The sequence below is a fragment of the Sycon ciliatum genome, chromosome 5 (assembly GCF_964019385.1).
Source record: "Sycon ciliatum chromosome 5, ocSycCili1.1, whole genome shotgun sequence".
Taxonomy (NCBI): Eukaryota; Metazoa; Porifera; class Calcarea; order Leucosolenida; family Sycettidae; genus Sycon; species Sycon ciliatum.
Genome location: NC_088647.1, coordinates 15,523,814 through 15,539,444, shown reverse-complemented (window position 1 = coordinate 15,539,444; position 15,631 = coordinate 15,523,814). Strand labels below are relative to the sequence as shown.

General features: G+C 46.4%; 3 long non-coding RNA genes across 4 annotated transcripts; 1 reads left to right on the top strand and 2 right to left on the bottom strand.

Annotated features, from left to right (window-relative positions):
* Window positions 1–446: 446 nt before the first annotated feature.
* On the bottom strand, window positions 447–7,659 carry LOC135817795 (uncharacterized). Of its 2 annotated transcripts, XR_010553586.1 has the most exons (4): window positions 5,877–7,659; window positions 5,380–5,477; window positions 3,770–3,902; window positions 447–1,313 (listed from the first exon to the last, which is right to left on the bottom strand). It is a non-coding gene; the product is annotated as an uncharacterized LOC135817795 (long non-coding RNA). The 2 variants fall into 2 exon arrangements; XR_010553585.1 differs by having other exon boundaries at window positions 5,380–7,659.
* An 842-nt stretch (window positions 7,660–8,501) lies between these two features.
* On the top strand, window positions 8,502–11,059 carry LOC135816628 (uncharacterized). The gene is made up of 2 exons (XR_010553421.1): window positions 8,502–8,722; window positions 10,588–11,059. It is a non-coding gene; the product is annotated as an uncharacterized LOC135816628 (long non-coding RNA).
* A 1,309-nt stretch (window positions 11,060–12,368) lies between these two features.
* On the bottom strand, window positions 12,369–15,631 carry LOC135816627 (uncharacterized). The gene is made up of 2 exons (XR_010553420.1): window positions 15,137–15,631; window positions 12,369–13,094 (listed from the first exon to the last, which is right to left on the bottom strand). It is a non-coding gene; the product is annotated as an uncharacterized LOC135816627 (long non-coding RNA).

The window sequence follows — 15,631 nt, the reverse complement described above, 5'->3', positions numbered from 1 at the left end:
TGGCTTTCTGTTTTTGTTCGTTCAATTTTCATGCACTGGCACTTTTCTTCTTCTTTTTCGCACTGGCACATTTTTCGCACACTTGGTTTGGGAAGCCCGAGCATTTGGAGACCTTGATCACTACTGTCACCACTGTTTTTGCAGTTCTACAGAGAGAGAGAGAGAGAGAGAGAGAGAGAGAGCATGGGGTGAAAGCAGTCAAATAGTGACGGAACGGTGAAAACCGGAGATAAATGATATGTTTTTTTTGTATGACATTAAATCATTTATCTCCGGTTTTCACCGTTCCGTCACTACTGCTTTCACCAGTAAGCATGTGAATTGTGAGTTGGTCCATGGCTGCTGTTTACCAAGCAATCATGCTTGACTGGGGTGGTGAAAATACAGTCTACACATGGTTTTAGTCACGATCACGCCCTCCGATCTTGGAGACAAAAATGCGTGACTTAATTAATCCATACACTAGTAATGCCGTCCGGATGTGTGAAGTGTGTGAGTAGACTGTGAGTAGACTGTGAGTAGACTGACTGTACGCACACAAAACAACTGCATTGAAATATGTACGTCGGCGGGAAGGATCCCCCAATCCCCATAGCCAAACGAATTAAAGATGTTTGCAGATAGCAGGAAGGCAGATCATGATTTTAAAATAATAATTATGCATGCATGCACATCACACTCGTATACTGCCGGTGGGTAATCTTCGGACAGCTCAGAGGACCTGAGCCAGACGAGGCTGTTTGGCCACCAGGAGCATTCATCGCTCGCCTGAATGGCAGCCATCAGTGCATTATATATTTCGTCCTCAGTGGTGGTGAAGTAACGTGATCCACCAGTTTGTTGCCATCTACATACGACGTTGCCAACTTGTGACAACAATGGGTTGCTGAACCAGCTGGCCGTTGCGAGGAAGCTACCCACACAGCTTGGTTGTGGCCGTTGCGAGGAAGCTTTGAGGCACAGCTTGGTTGTGGCCAAGACGACCAGGCCGGTGCCCAGGTGCCGCGCTCAACTTACTTCACATTTCCTGGCCCTGGTGGCGGCATCGTGAGTTCACCTTCATCATTACCGTCAGTGCCACTCGACAAGCTGTTTCAGACATTTTCCTTTCAGTTTAAAATACACTGCAAGTGCATGATACCGTTTTCGAGCAGGTTGGTCATGGCGTCATCAGCTCGCCCCGACTTGGTGCCTGGAACTCAAAGCTAGAGGAGGACAAGGAGAACTGGCACTGCTGTGCTGTTGGAGGTGGACGATGATGACATTGTCACCACCATGTCTGAATCGACCAAAACCAGACAATGATGCTGACCCTGCAATAGCAAGAGAACACACACACACCAACACAAACTGGTACTGTAAAGCCGGAACATATTGGTAGAGATTTATTTTAGTATCGCCATAATCGGGAACTTCGGTACAGGTAATTGTTGCCTAGAATAAAACGCGACCTAAAATTCAACCACGCCATGCCACGCAGTGTGCAAAGTGCATGTTCGGATCTGGAAAACTGGTTTTCCGAAATTTTCGTGCTACCGAACCGTTGATTTTGGGAAATACCGAAATTATTACAGCAACGAAAATTCCCTGTTTTACAGTATTTGGCATGGGCTATAAAGCAGCCCAGGAAGTCGCAACTAATTGAAAGGCCAGATTTCATTTGCAGCCGACTGTAGTTTTTACTTGGCTCCCAGCGCATATCTTGCAGCACATATACACAAACGCGGGTCATAGTCATAGATCTACATATACAGACAGAAGAACGAGCAGTTGTCTCTACGGACGGTGGATGAACTTCACATGGTGGATCTACAGTCCGTTTCAAAAAAGATTTACAATCAGGTTTTGGTCTTAAAAAGTATGAAGATAAGGGAAATTTGGACAACAAAGTACATAAAAGGGCTTGTCAGGGCACGGCAAATTGTTCTGTGAAGGTTTCGGAACAATTGGACAAGCGGTTAAGGAGTCAGAATTTCGGCCAGGTTTTGGGCCTTTTCCCATGGTTTACAATTTGCCCTGGAAGCCAGTATCGATTTTTTTATCAAAACCCACGATTTATCTTCTCCTTTTTGGCCTTGTGGTTATGAGTGCTGTCTGCTGACCATGAAGTTGTGAGTTCAAATCCCAACCTATCTTCAAGTCAAACTTTTTTTTTCATTGGTTTGGTGATCAAGCTGGTACAAGACAAAGCCTTGAAGGTGGCTGCACCAAACGACTTGTTGGAGCTCGGGCTTCCTGCCGAACTGACTGGCACTTGACTGGCTCACGCCATGTGAACATACCCACAACACTGAAACGGTGTGAGTGAATACGGAAGTCATCGCGCTGTAGCTACATGTAGGGGTACATGTATGTGTTGCACATCGATTGATTTCTTTTTGAGTATTATTTTAGTATTTCAAGATCGCGAATTTATTTGAATTTAGCAGTCAATGCCGTCTTCTATCAGCTTTCACAGGCTAGGCGTCTGCTTTTCTCAAAAAGTCGTCGAAGTAACACGGATAGCTTTGCCAAGTCATGGCGTTGGGAATGAGTCTATGTCGATGTCGTTTTCGTCACATGGTGAGAGTGAATAATTGCATCGCAGCTCAAAGAAACGATTTCAAAGAAACGATTTGGTGACCCATGCCGCTCGTCAACATTTACAATGTACCACACTTTCGACATGTCCTCTCTGACTCCATATCGATACGAAGAAGAACTCGTTTGTTGTGAACCAGAGTATCGACATGAGTGAGTTGTCATTTTTCGTGCTTTCGCGCGGAATATTTCTTCGAGTTCACAGTGAGTTTTTCCAGGCAGCGCTCGAGCGCTCATACGGTAAGACGGCAAACTCCCCAGGGCGATCGCCAGGATTGTAAATCTTTTCGAAACGGACTGTACATACAAGTATAGACAGGCTACGAACAGCTCTGACACTGGATGTACGGGAGACAGCGACACGGCCATAATGACTGGATCGATGGCACCAAACGAGAAGATGCAGACAGGGGAGCTTTAATTAGAGACAGCATTGAGTATCTAGCGTTTAAGCAAGGGTGTTTGCAGGAGCGGTGACCACTCTTGCAAAAAGCCTTGCTTCAGTCTCCTATGCATATACTATGCTCAATGGAGAGCACGCTGAGTTGGGAGACGGGCCATATAAGGAGGCTACAGCAATTCAAGAGCAAGTAGTTGTGTGTCCAGTAAGGCGAGACCTAGCAAGTCTGTAGATGCCTTACTTCGTCGCAGTGAGGCCTAACCACTCTGTAGAGTAGATCCCCTGCGTCATAGCTGAGCAGCACAGTGTAGAAGTCATGCAATCACATCATCATTTTTCAGATGATTTGCATAGAATGGCAAATGGCAATACAAACTGGATTGATAAAAGCACTCATTATTGATTAGCACTGGATTCCACTCCACACAAAGCCTATGGGATGCTCCTATTCGCATAACCTCTACACGGCTCTCATGCATGTTCGCTCTGTGTGTGTGTGTGTGTGTGTGTGTGTGTGTGTGTGTGTGTGTGCGCGCGTGTGTGTGTGCGTGCGTGTGTGTGTGTGGGGGGGGGGGGGGTGTGGGTGTGTGTGTGTGGGTGGGTGTGTATGTGTGTGTGTGTGTGTGTGTGTGTGTGTGTGTGTGTGTGTGTGTGTGTGTGTGTGTGTGTGTGTGTGTGTGTGTGTGTGTGTGTGTGTGTGTGTGTGTGTGTGTGTGTGTGTGTGTGTGTGTGTGTGTGTGTGTGAACAGAAGACTGGAGTTGGCCGGGTGATGAGGACGCCACACTCACCTTGTCAACAACCACACATGCTGATCACACCATTCATCCGCCCATCCAGTCTCTGCAACTCCGTCAGCATTCTGTGTACATGCCCTCGTAGCAGGCGGATCATAGAGTGCGGCATAGGCACACCAAACGTCTGCTGAAACAGCCAAGTCAAAACAAGAGCGGTTAGTCTCTGCACTCATGGCCCAAGCTCTGTCAGGAGAGAAATGAGAAACTGCCGGGCACGGGGCAGCATACCATGACAGCTTGGTGCGGGACTGGTGCATGAGAGATTTCTCACGGACGTACAACCTTGCAACATCTCACTTGGAATCCAGGGTGAAGTAGCACACATGCCCGCCAATGTGTTTTCCAGTGCTAACAAAGGTGCTTCAAAGCAATAACTGTCATGCATTACAGAGAGCAAAATTATCACAATAGCTCCCTGCCTGAAGTGAAGCCATCGCATTCACACCTGATCATGTTAGGTGATGGATGGGGCGGTGTGTGTGTGTGTGTGTGTGTGTGCACGCGCGCGCGCGCGCGCGTGTGTGTGTGTGTTATGTGTGCGTGTGAGTAGTGCTAAAGAGGCCTATACAAGTCAGTAGTCCAACTAGCACCTATGACTATGTGTGCGCATAAGTACATGTACAGCCATAGGCCTATGGTAGTACAGTTGTTCCCCACTATGCAAAAGTGGTGCTAACAAAAACATACAGAAGCCAAGGTGTCACGCTGCACTGTGGCCAAATGTACAGTACATGTACTGGCAACTTGCCAAGTGACATACAACGATGGACACACTACGCGCGACGCTGCGCACCCTGAGTCAAGCACTCATCGACGCCCTGCAGCTGTGCAACCCACAGTTCACACGTCCACCATGCAACTATTACTTGCTGCACAGTAAGCTCTGGATCGAGTGGGCGGATAGCACTGTCCAGCACCATACGTACATGGGCATTTTTGACAAAGCTCAAAAGCGCCAAGCTCACAACTGCTTCAAATGAAGAATCAGAACATTTTATCACAGAAAACAAAGTGTCTACTATACATGTAGTTCCAGCCACTGATGACAATGATCAGTGATGTGATTTCAATAGTGTGATAACCGTGTGATGCCCTGTATTACTGGCTCATGGCAACAACACTGGCTTTGACAACGACGTCGCAGCTTTAGCCCCAGAACTACGAATAGCACCATTATGAAAAACACGGCGCTGTCATGTCTCGTGTTGCAGTGCAGCTTCAAACCTTTACATACAGTGTAGTGACCAGAGAGTAGTAAAATACCTACTCCCTGGTAGTGACCAGAGAGTAGTAAAATTTCTACTCCCTGGTAGTGACAAAGGCTTGTGACTTGCCCTAGCTTTCACAGCCACTGAAGGGCCCCATACAAACCAAAACGAAGAGACAACAACGAACATCCAGACACTCTTGTACATCACTTCGTACAGACAGATAGCGCAAAGCGTAAATTCACAATGATAACGGGCATGGGGATTCTATGAGTAAACATGCCCAGAAATCTAAGGGCTTAAAACCCCCAGACAATGAACGAGTGGCCATAAATGGCTTGTAAACGCAGTGAATACAAAATGAACAAAAGAAGCACGGACAGCAAACCAGCTTACCTATCAAAGAGCATCATCACTTGCTGCAAACGTCATAATTATTGCTGTTCACCGATAGGGAGAAAGAGAACATGGACAGCTTCAGAAGGATTCTACAACTGCAGACGCAAACACACACACACACGCACGCACACGCACAGAGGCACTCATCCCTTTCGGCTAGCATTGTGCTTGGAATGGGTAAGGTATGAGTAGTAGCGGAGAAACAGCGGAAATTCCGGTCACCTGAGTCCTGACTGCTACTTTATCAAGTCCATGAGCATGTGTAATAAAGCAAGGTTGAGAATATTTCAGAGAGGCATGCTTGACCACCGCGAACCTATGAATCTGGCGATCCGCACCTCTTTGTTTCTTTCTCTTCGCATTTCCCTCCCTCCCTCTTCTCTTGCCTATACACCCCTTCTTTATACCGGACGTGGGCATTGGGGTTGGAGGGTGCTCTCCTGCTATCTGCTTACTTGCCGAGGTAAAGAAACTCCCGCACTTACGGTACTCACCCGCGCTATTCCGCAGGAGCAGCGCGATCGCATCCAAGTACACGCATACTGAACCACGGCCGCATAGCCTACTAACCCAGCTGTCACAGGTGCCTCAAGAGTCAAGTACAGGTCGGGAGCAGTAGCAGCACTGACGTCGCACCAGTGACGCTGCCTTGACAGTAGCAGTACAAGCTTGGCATCCGACCAACTGCTTACTGGAAGATGCAATAGCTGGCAGGTCACTGACAGAAGGTTAACTACAGGTTGGTTCCTGACTTGTATACCACATGCTACTTGAGATAGCACATGGCATCGTTGAAATGACCCCAGAGACTACTAGTTACCGTGCACGTCACACTGCTTGGCATCAACGAGTCACGACATCCTTGGCGTGACCACAGGGACTGCTGGTAGCTGTCCACATTGCGCTGCTCATGCATCAAGCCATGACATCATTGGAGTGACCCCAGGGACTACGGGTAGCTATCTGAAGTTACCATGCACATCACGCTGCTCTGAATCGAGTCATGACATCATTAGAGTGACCACAGCTACAGGCACTGCTGGTAGCTATCTTAACCTACTGTCCACATTACGCTGCTCTGCAGTCTGCACCAGTCATGACATCATTGGAGTGACCCCAGCACGCTGCTCTGAATCGAGTCATGACATCATTGGAGTGACCCCAGGGAGTGACTACGGGCAGCTATCTTAACCTACTGTCCACATTACGCTGCTCTGCATCGAGTTGAGCGAATGAGTCAAGTGCAACAGCGCACAGCACACTGCACAGTTGTAAGTAACGAGGGTGGCTAGAGCGCTGTATCCCAACTGAAGTGTTACCTGTCCCCAAAGGGGAGCTGCCACTGTCAGCACAACCTGCAACAATAGTACACCGACTCGGCACACACATATATGTCAATTAACGGTGCTGGCATGCTTGCGTTTGCGAGATTGTTTAGTAACGGCCGGCGTGGAGGTCACCGGGAACCCCTTGGTAGCAGGCCCAGGCCCAACCATCGATGGTGCGGCGATAGCGCTCGATGATCGAGACGAAGTCTTTGGTCGCTGACTTGTCTTCCCAGTCGTCAATGTGTCGGGCGCTGCACTCGTTTGACCTGATGTCATAGTCAATGATGTGATACCCTGGGCTGAGCGGGAAGGAATTGGTGAGAACAAGCTTGTGTCCAGCTCGCCGTACGTGGCATTACCATCGCCATCCACATGCAGTACGTGTTCATATCGCTGCTGCTGCTGCTGTTGTTGATCTTGCTGCAGAAAAGCACCGGGAACCATAGCTGACCCTAGCTGTGGATACGGCTTAGGGAGTTGCTCTGCCACAGGGGCATCCTGGGCACTGCCCAGATCTTTAGCATAGCTCTGATCAGCAATGCCATCAACGTTCAGCACTCCTTCACGACTTTTGCCAAGTGGATACACGCTACTCAGTGCAATAATTCTATGTACATGACGGTCCACATCTGCATCTCGCATTGGAAATTGACCATCATCGGCATTGTCTTCAAAGTCACTCTCCTCGATATACTTTCTCGGCGCAACTGAGGTGTCTTGATTCTCCAGCTGTGTCAATGTCCACTTGTGAAGACGTTCCGCCTCAACCCTCAGTCTTTTTAGAGCTGCTTTGTCCATAACAGTTGAAGAATGCTAGTTACCACTGAACTCGAACAACCAAGCAAACCCTAGGTTGGCCTAGGTGAATGAATATGCACGATACTGCAATGTTTCTCTTTGTCAAAGCTAGAATTAGAAAAAAATAAAAGCCTGAGTGTTTGACTTCGACTTCAAATAGTTCCATCAAAACTATTACTTATTATTTTTTGGTTTGTTTCATTTCTCTTCCAAAAACAATCAATTTTTTTTCGGAGAGTGCATTCATTATTCATGAAGCTGATCATATGCCGCGCGATTCATGCGCGCATGCAGCTGATCAGTGATCACTGATCGGCGCAGCTGCTGGGCCATGGGCTGCTCTTGCATGACATCAAGAGTAGGGATTTCAGTCACGTGATCTGCGGGGGCAAAAGTACCTTGACACGCATGCATGCTTTTTGAATGCCAGGCATGGCACAGCTCAGCGCGGGGTCTTCGGCGTCGATTTTAGGTAGGGAGAGTGAGTTTATCGCCATTTTTATTGGCGCACCGTTCAAGAGTAGGTTTCAAGCTTTCGTTTGGTGCCTCACACGGCGAATTCGTGCCGATATTACGCATCTCGATAGATTCTTGTAGATTTCAAAGTCGCTTTTGAGGTGTTTGCCTTGGTTCCACGCTCAAGCGGCAGTCAGAATCAGATTCTACGGCATCGATTTAGTCTAAGTAGGTTCCTTCAGACGAGGTATAATTATGCTCCGCAGGCCGCGAAAGAGAGCCCGTTACCTGGACCCCTACTCGCGCGGGTAGAGCGAAACTGAGCACCCTGGGATGCGAGCAGCTTTTTAGTACTCCCGGGTCCAAAATCTCACCACCAGGCCGGGACGATCAAAACGTCTGCCGGGTCTGCAGCCTACAAACGTGGATCTGCCGACACTGTGCTGTCGACGACATGTCCGGCAAGGCACCTCCTTGCGTGAAAGCAAGGAACGCTTTTTTTTTAGAAAGGAAGCTTCTTCTCCAAAATTTAAAATTTTTGCAAATTATTCCTTCTGAAAACATCATCGCGTTCTTGACCTCGAAGCTGACTGCTGAATGCGATTAGGAAAGAAGATTCCTGAAGATACACCAGACTGATTCTGGCAAGCCGTCTGTCGGCTAGATATGCAGTTGTTCGTCATGCATGGTCAGCAATCTTCCTCGTTCGTCCTTTCGTTTTCCTGACCACGATGATGACAAGCAGCTCTCATGCTCAGGTTAGTGCTGTACTTGTATGTCTGGGCACACAACACATCTGAGATTCACCCACTGACGTTATCGAACTGAAGAATGCAGCAAGGGTTCCTCGGATTCTCTTGATTTCGGAACAAATTTCCTTCACTTTCACCCCCTCAGTCTCTTCCCCATGCCCTCCATGCATGCACAATCGAGTTTGCATTTCAAATGTTGTTTTTACTTTGGCAGTGCGTTCGATAACGTTAGGACAGTCTAAGTTAGGTGTTCTTCTCTTCAGGCTTATTGGACGTGTACAAATTCTAAAAAAATAGCTTCCATATGCTAAACGCAGATCCCTGTGAATACGGTTCTGCTGGGCAATGATGTTTACACCAATCTACACTCTATGCTGTCACAGCATCCACAACTGATCCTCTCTCTCTGAATTAACTATTTGATAAAGCCAATCTTTAAATCGCTGTTGCATAGGATCTCGGGTGGGAAGAAGCGATGAATCGATACATGGCATTGTGAAGAAAAGAAGAACAAATTCACATTGCACGTGAGACTCGGTTAGAAAGACTGAGTTTCTGCATTCATAAGAATGTCACACCCCGGGGATCATGATAAAGAAAACATATGTCGTGAAAATGACTGAAAGAACCAAAGAAGTATTTGATCTTCCAGCCAGCTTAGCCTGGTACTACCATACTAGCAGTGCTACCAAGTACCAGCCCTCCATATTTTCTGTATTTGTACGGAAAATCACTCCTTGTGCGCACTACAGAAATTGCGCAAATGGTATAGAAAATCGGAGAGGATCAATCAGCTGTGTAGAAGCATTGCAAGTGTAAGCTGAGTGATGAATAGTCTTGTACCAAAGCGAGTGCATGCCGTACCACAACAACATGTACATGTAGCACAAAAATAATAATGTCGTGAGTGCAAGTCACACATGTTTTACACTACCAAATGCAGCCACCGACATGCATGTGCGTGTCAAAAAACATTACAGTGCAAGTATGCATGCAATGTACACGGCAGTACGCAAAACACTGCAAGATACGGAAAATCAGAAGTCTGAGTACGCAAAACAGACTCAATTGGTGGGCAGCTCTGTACTGGCCTGTACGGAGGGAGTGAATCTCAATGTGTGCAATGCACGCACTTTGGCCGACAGTGAAAACTATGCAAGTCGTGTTGGTTTGCAGGATGAATGTGAGTCCTTTTAGACAAGCGCCTTAGTGGAGTAGCCCACCGAAAGAAGAGTACTTGACACCGCGAAGTGGAGTCTGCGCATACAACAGTGAGGGGGTAAAATTAGCTATGACTGATTCTGCATGTGTTCTGCATGTGTGTCACATTACACTAGCAGATAGGCACACCTGTTGTTCCAAAAAGATGCTTATGTCAGTGTCTGAATATGTCGTGTACCAGGTAATACTGTTGCCAGGATCTCACGGTGAGAGTCAGACTTGAATATGGTATCAATAGATTATCAATATCATACATCACCATGTACCACCCAAAGTATAATAGCCGAAGGACCCGTTTGTGTGGTGGTGTATGATTTCGTGAGCAAGATGAAGTGGCTACAGATGTGTCTTATATAACACCCTAAGAAAAGATCATCAATTCTGGGGAAAGTGATTCTGGTAGCATGTTGTATCCAGTGTGGCATGACAAAGACTCCCTCGATTTAGCCTGTGGAGAATCCGTAAATACATAAATACAATACATACAGGCATCACAACCTTCGGATTATATGCTCTTTTGCTTGCCTCCTGGAGTGTGGTTGTACCTTGGTTCACTGTATTAGAATAATAGTAGACTTTGTTTTTCGAATTCGTTTCTATAACATTAGGTTTCTTTCTGTTGCTGCTATGTCTTTTCATGTGTTTTACAGGATTGCCATCTGTTGATGAATACCACTCTGAGGCACTCTCACGAGCGAAGGTGTTTGAGAATCCATGTCGGAATGATGGTCATGTTGGCCTAAAGGTGCATTACATTGCCGATACTCGCCACCTCCACCCTGGAACATGTTCAATTTCTGTTTCTCGTATGGAAGGACCGAACAGGTTGTTTTCCTGTCTCAGTGGACCACTCAAGACTGAACAGCACTGATGGAAGAAGATTTGCCGTGAATCTCGTTCACATAATCAGCCTGTTTAATTGCTGTACTGAGGTGACTGCTTCATAACAATGACCATGCAGCATTAATTTTGGATAGTATTGCAGTGCCCCTAAAATTGGAGAATATCGAATTTCTCTGATAGCATTGTGATTCATTTGTGAATAAACATCACTACTCTTTTTGAGTAGCATAGCAATGACAGAGTTGGTTTAATGTATGACAAAATGGAGCCGCTTTTTAACTTAAACCTGTACTATAATCAGTACCGCCGGAAGCAGTTTTTGATTGGACAATTTGGTCCGGTAGTTTCATGGCGGGTACACACGTCCTCCACGGTAGGAAACGTTTGTTGGTGGCCAACAAGTTGGTCTGGTGATAACCTGACCAACCAGACCGGCGGGCCTGATAATTGTGGGGCTCATGAGCAGCTCAAGTACTTAGTATGGTTTTGGACATGTCCCCAGTTAACCAATGAGAATAACCGGAAAACAAGGGGGGCTTTAGATACCGGGCTGACTTAACAAGAGGCAGGATAAGCGCGTTACGGGTTGAGCTTGTCGAAAACCAATTGTACTTCATTATGTGTGAAGGGGTTTTATGAAGAACTATTTTATGAACCAGTGTACAGAGATGGTGCTTATGACGAAAGGAGAGAGGAGAAGTGTGTGAAAGTCGATAAAGGGCATCCGAAGGAACACATCGATCCTTGTTGTAAAGAATATTAAGTATAAATCTATGGTTGAAACCTACTTCCCCAAGCGTTCTCTGTTAAGCGTTCTCTGAGGGGACCGAGGTCTACTCTATCAGTTCATGTATTCTGTGAAGTGACATGACCATTCTTGGGGACCTTGCTCATAACTGCAAAAGTCCTCGTCTGATTTTTCCGCATCAATTGAACGTTATACATGTGCATGTAGTGAAAGCCACATGCAAAAGGCTGTTCCATGGCACTCATCTGCCACCAAGCTCTGGGTTCATTGGCTGAAAATATTCTTCGGCACAGTAAAGTCGTGCGCCCAAGAACGTGGAAGCCTACAGAACATCCAACCTGGAATACTAAGAACACCACAGCCCAAAATTAAGAATTGCGGTGTAGGTTTGTGCTGTTGTCAAACACCGGGATTGTTATGTTGCACATGTATCTGAGCTTTACCACTACATACACGTCTGTCTTTACACAATTACCAATCTGCAGACAGCATGCTGTTTCGTCCTTTAGTTACTAATGGACTCATCAATGCAGCACAGAGAAAATGAGGCAGGTGAATGTCCTAGGCTAGAGAGCATCAAATACAGGTATAGAATCATGCCTTGCAGATCTCGTTACGGCCCCTTCGATGCATGTCTGAACATTAGATGGCTGTGTAGCTTCAGTTATCTCAGAATATGTACTATTTATCCAGCAGCAACAACGTTGGTCACACAACTATTCACTATAATGAGTATGCGTTGGAACACTTTACCCCGAGTCATACTATAGCAGTGTATGCCATGCATGGGTTTACCTCACACACTGAATTTCATAATTTGACATCCAAATCACAGAAGAGTGGTGTTCCAAACTTTACGTAATTGCACTCCATGTCCTGCGAGCTACAGTAGAATACTTCAATAGAAAATTTCTTATAGCACGTTCTTAGAAACAAATCGTATAGGTTCGAGGCTGTCAACCCAGAAATTTGTGATTTCACAGCCATAGATGTTACCAGTCAGGTCACTGTATACAGTAGGTATGCAGAAGAAAATACTAGTAACTCTTTGTGGAAGAGCTGTGCCAAAATGTGTACAGTACAGTAAATTAATAAAAAATGAGAAAAGCAGTGACAAGGCTGTGCATGATGTAGATCTACTCGTACCAGTAAGTACAGTACACCAGTGAAATTGTTGGTGTAGTACCGGTATACTACTATAATTATGGCATGGCCCACGCCACTACAATCTATTTGCAGTGGGCCGCAGTAGGCCAGTGCAACAGAAAGCATTTCAGAAGCTGTGTGCAATGTTAACATCTATGACATACAAGTAAACTGCCATATAGCACAATCGATTACTCTCAGCCCACATAAGTACAATGTAGGCCAATCAGTAGTATAGATACATAGAGCACACTCTACATCATACATAGTCGGCACCAAATCTATGTTGTCGATGTACTTTGCAATGATGACATGATGGCAAGCGTGCTTGATTCATCATAATATTGCCTTGTACTTGGTTGGAAGTTAGTTGTAAGTTCAGTGGTCGAGGTAAGCAGAGCTGCTCCAGCTTTCAGAATCCTGCATGAAAAAGGCAGAAAGCAAATGTAGGTATAATAGTAGCAAGCTGATGTAAAGAGCCTGTCTTTCAATGCAATAATTCTATCCACTGCATGGACAGACCTGGTGCTTCATTCACCTCTGTTTCTTGCTTTCTCAGAAAACCTACTTCCTCCTTCAGCCATCTAGCTCATGATATACATTAATTTTTCTTTATGCCTTTTCAGCCGTGGTCGACTTTCGCCCCTCCTGTTTGATTGGCAATTGCAGTCAACCTGGGGAATACTGACCCTCGATTGTGAATGAGAAAAGTGTCGCTATTCGCATTGTTGTTACTCGTGAGGTTGGAAGTATGCAATCAAATGTTCACTAGATCTGAAGATTGTGTCGTTATTTGCGAGTTGTTTTGTAAACCCGAGGTAGATTATTCACAAGGTTGATTGTACATGCTATGGGATGTACAATAACTAACCAAACAATAATGGTGTAACAATGATTTGAGTCCATATCCAATTGGATGAACCTAGAGTGCATGATCCATTCCAGAAAGGCGACTTCAGTGAGTCTTGAATTGTCAGCAGCATCATACTTCCATCGAGCTTTTTTTCTTTTTCGAAACGACCCTCTCTTTTCAATTCGAACGAAGGTCAACATACGATTATGGCAGGCATGCACGCACTGATCTTCACTGTATACATGTGCATGTATACTGTACTGTAGTCTGTGCAGTCAACTAGTCGTGTTCCACTTGGTTTACGGTAAGTATCACTACAAGTGCATAGTAGCCCCCCCCCCCCGCCCCGGGGAGTGCGCGTGAACGGCAACTGTGAACTGGTAAAAGAATTATTCGACACCTTCGTTCGTTTCGATGGAGAAGGTTCATCTGGCAAATTGAGGCCTTCGTTTCACTCCTAGCCCCAGGAGCGAAATTTTCACTCCTTGGCTGCCTGTTTGAGCCGTCCTTGTGGAAGGGTTGATTTATGCATGCCCGCATATACATGTAGACCTTATTCAATAAACGTCACAATCACGTGAACCAGGGTCCCGGGAACCAGGGAGCGGCAAGAGACCTGCACTCAGTGCACAGTGGACTCGGCGTGGGAACATAGGAGTAGAAAAATACCGGTATTTTACTACTCCCTTGTACGAACTGGGCCTTTCTTGCCACTCGTTTCACGTACGCGTGCCCCAGCTTACAACAAATCCCTGGAGGCGAGTCCAAAAATCATGTTTTCGAATAAGGTCTATAGAAACACAGATCACATAGAACTACCCCATCCGGGGTCACAACTCACAACGTTTTGGGTACTTAGGTCTCATGTCGTCTCCCCAGGTGCTATGAATCCCTGATGCACATGTATCTACATGTACATATACAATGTAATCGTAACTCTACCAATATTGCGGACGATGACCCTCCCCCCCCCCCCCCCGGCAAACAGAAAGTCGCTATGTCCTGGCCGAGTTTATCTTTTAATTAAATGGTTTTCTCGGTTGGGATTTCATACCTGACAACCATCCCGATTTGGCCGGGACCGTCCCGATATCGAGGGCGGTAATAGGCACCCAAAAGTGCACTAGTTCCATGCCTCACCGCGAGCTTCTTTTGTATACATTTTCATGCCTAGGTATGTCATTGGATCTCAGGTTTGCAAAGGTTGGCAGGTATGGGATTTGTAGAGTGACCAGTTTTGACTATTGCCACCTGCTGTGCAGAAGTGTCATTCCTACATCCTGGCTGCAAACGTACCCCCCCCCCCCCCCCCCCCCCCCACACACACACACCAGCACCACCAACAATGTTCGATCCTATTTACAGGACCTCACTCTATATGAAAGTGTAGCAGAGGCACTGCCAAAGTATAAAAAACAGCAATTGAAATGCAAGCTGCATTGTGCATGCATGGAGGGCATGGGGAAGAGACTGAGAGGGTGAAAGTGAAGGAAATTTGTTCCGAAATCAAGAGAATCCGAGGAACCCTTGCTGCATTCTTCAGTTCGATAACGTCAGTGGGTGAATCTCAGATGTGTTGTGTGCCCAGACATACAAGTACAGCACTAACCTGAGCATGAGAGCTGCTTGTCATCATCGTGGTCAGGAAAACGAAAGGACGAACGAGGAAGATTGCTGACCATGCATGACGAACAACTGCATATCTAGACGACAGACGGCTTGCCAGAATCAGTCTGGTGTATCTTCAGGAATCTTCTTTCCTAATCGCATTCAGCAGTCAGCTTCGAGGTCAAGAACGCGATGATATTTTCAGAAGGAATAATTTGCAAAAATTTTAAATTTTGGAGAAGAAGCTTCCTTTCTAAAAAAAAAGCGTTCCTTGCTTTCACGCAAGGAGGTGCCTTGCCGGACATGTCGTCGACAGCACAGTGTCGGCAGATCCACGTTTGTAGGCTGCAGACCCGGCAGACGTTTTGATCATCCCGGCCTGGTGGTGAGATTTTGGACCCGGGAGTACTAAAAAGCTGCTCGCATCCCAGGGTGCTCAGTTTCGCTCTACCCGCGCGAGTAGGGGTCCAGGTAACGGGCTCTCTTTCGCGGCCTG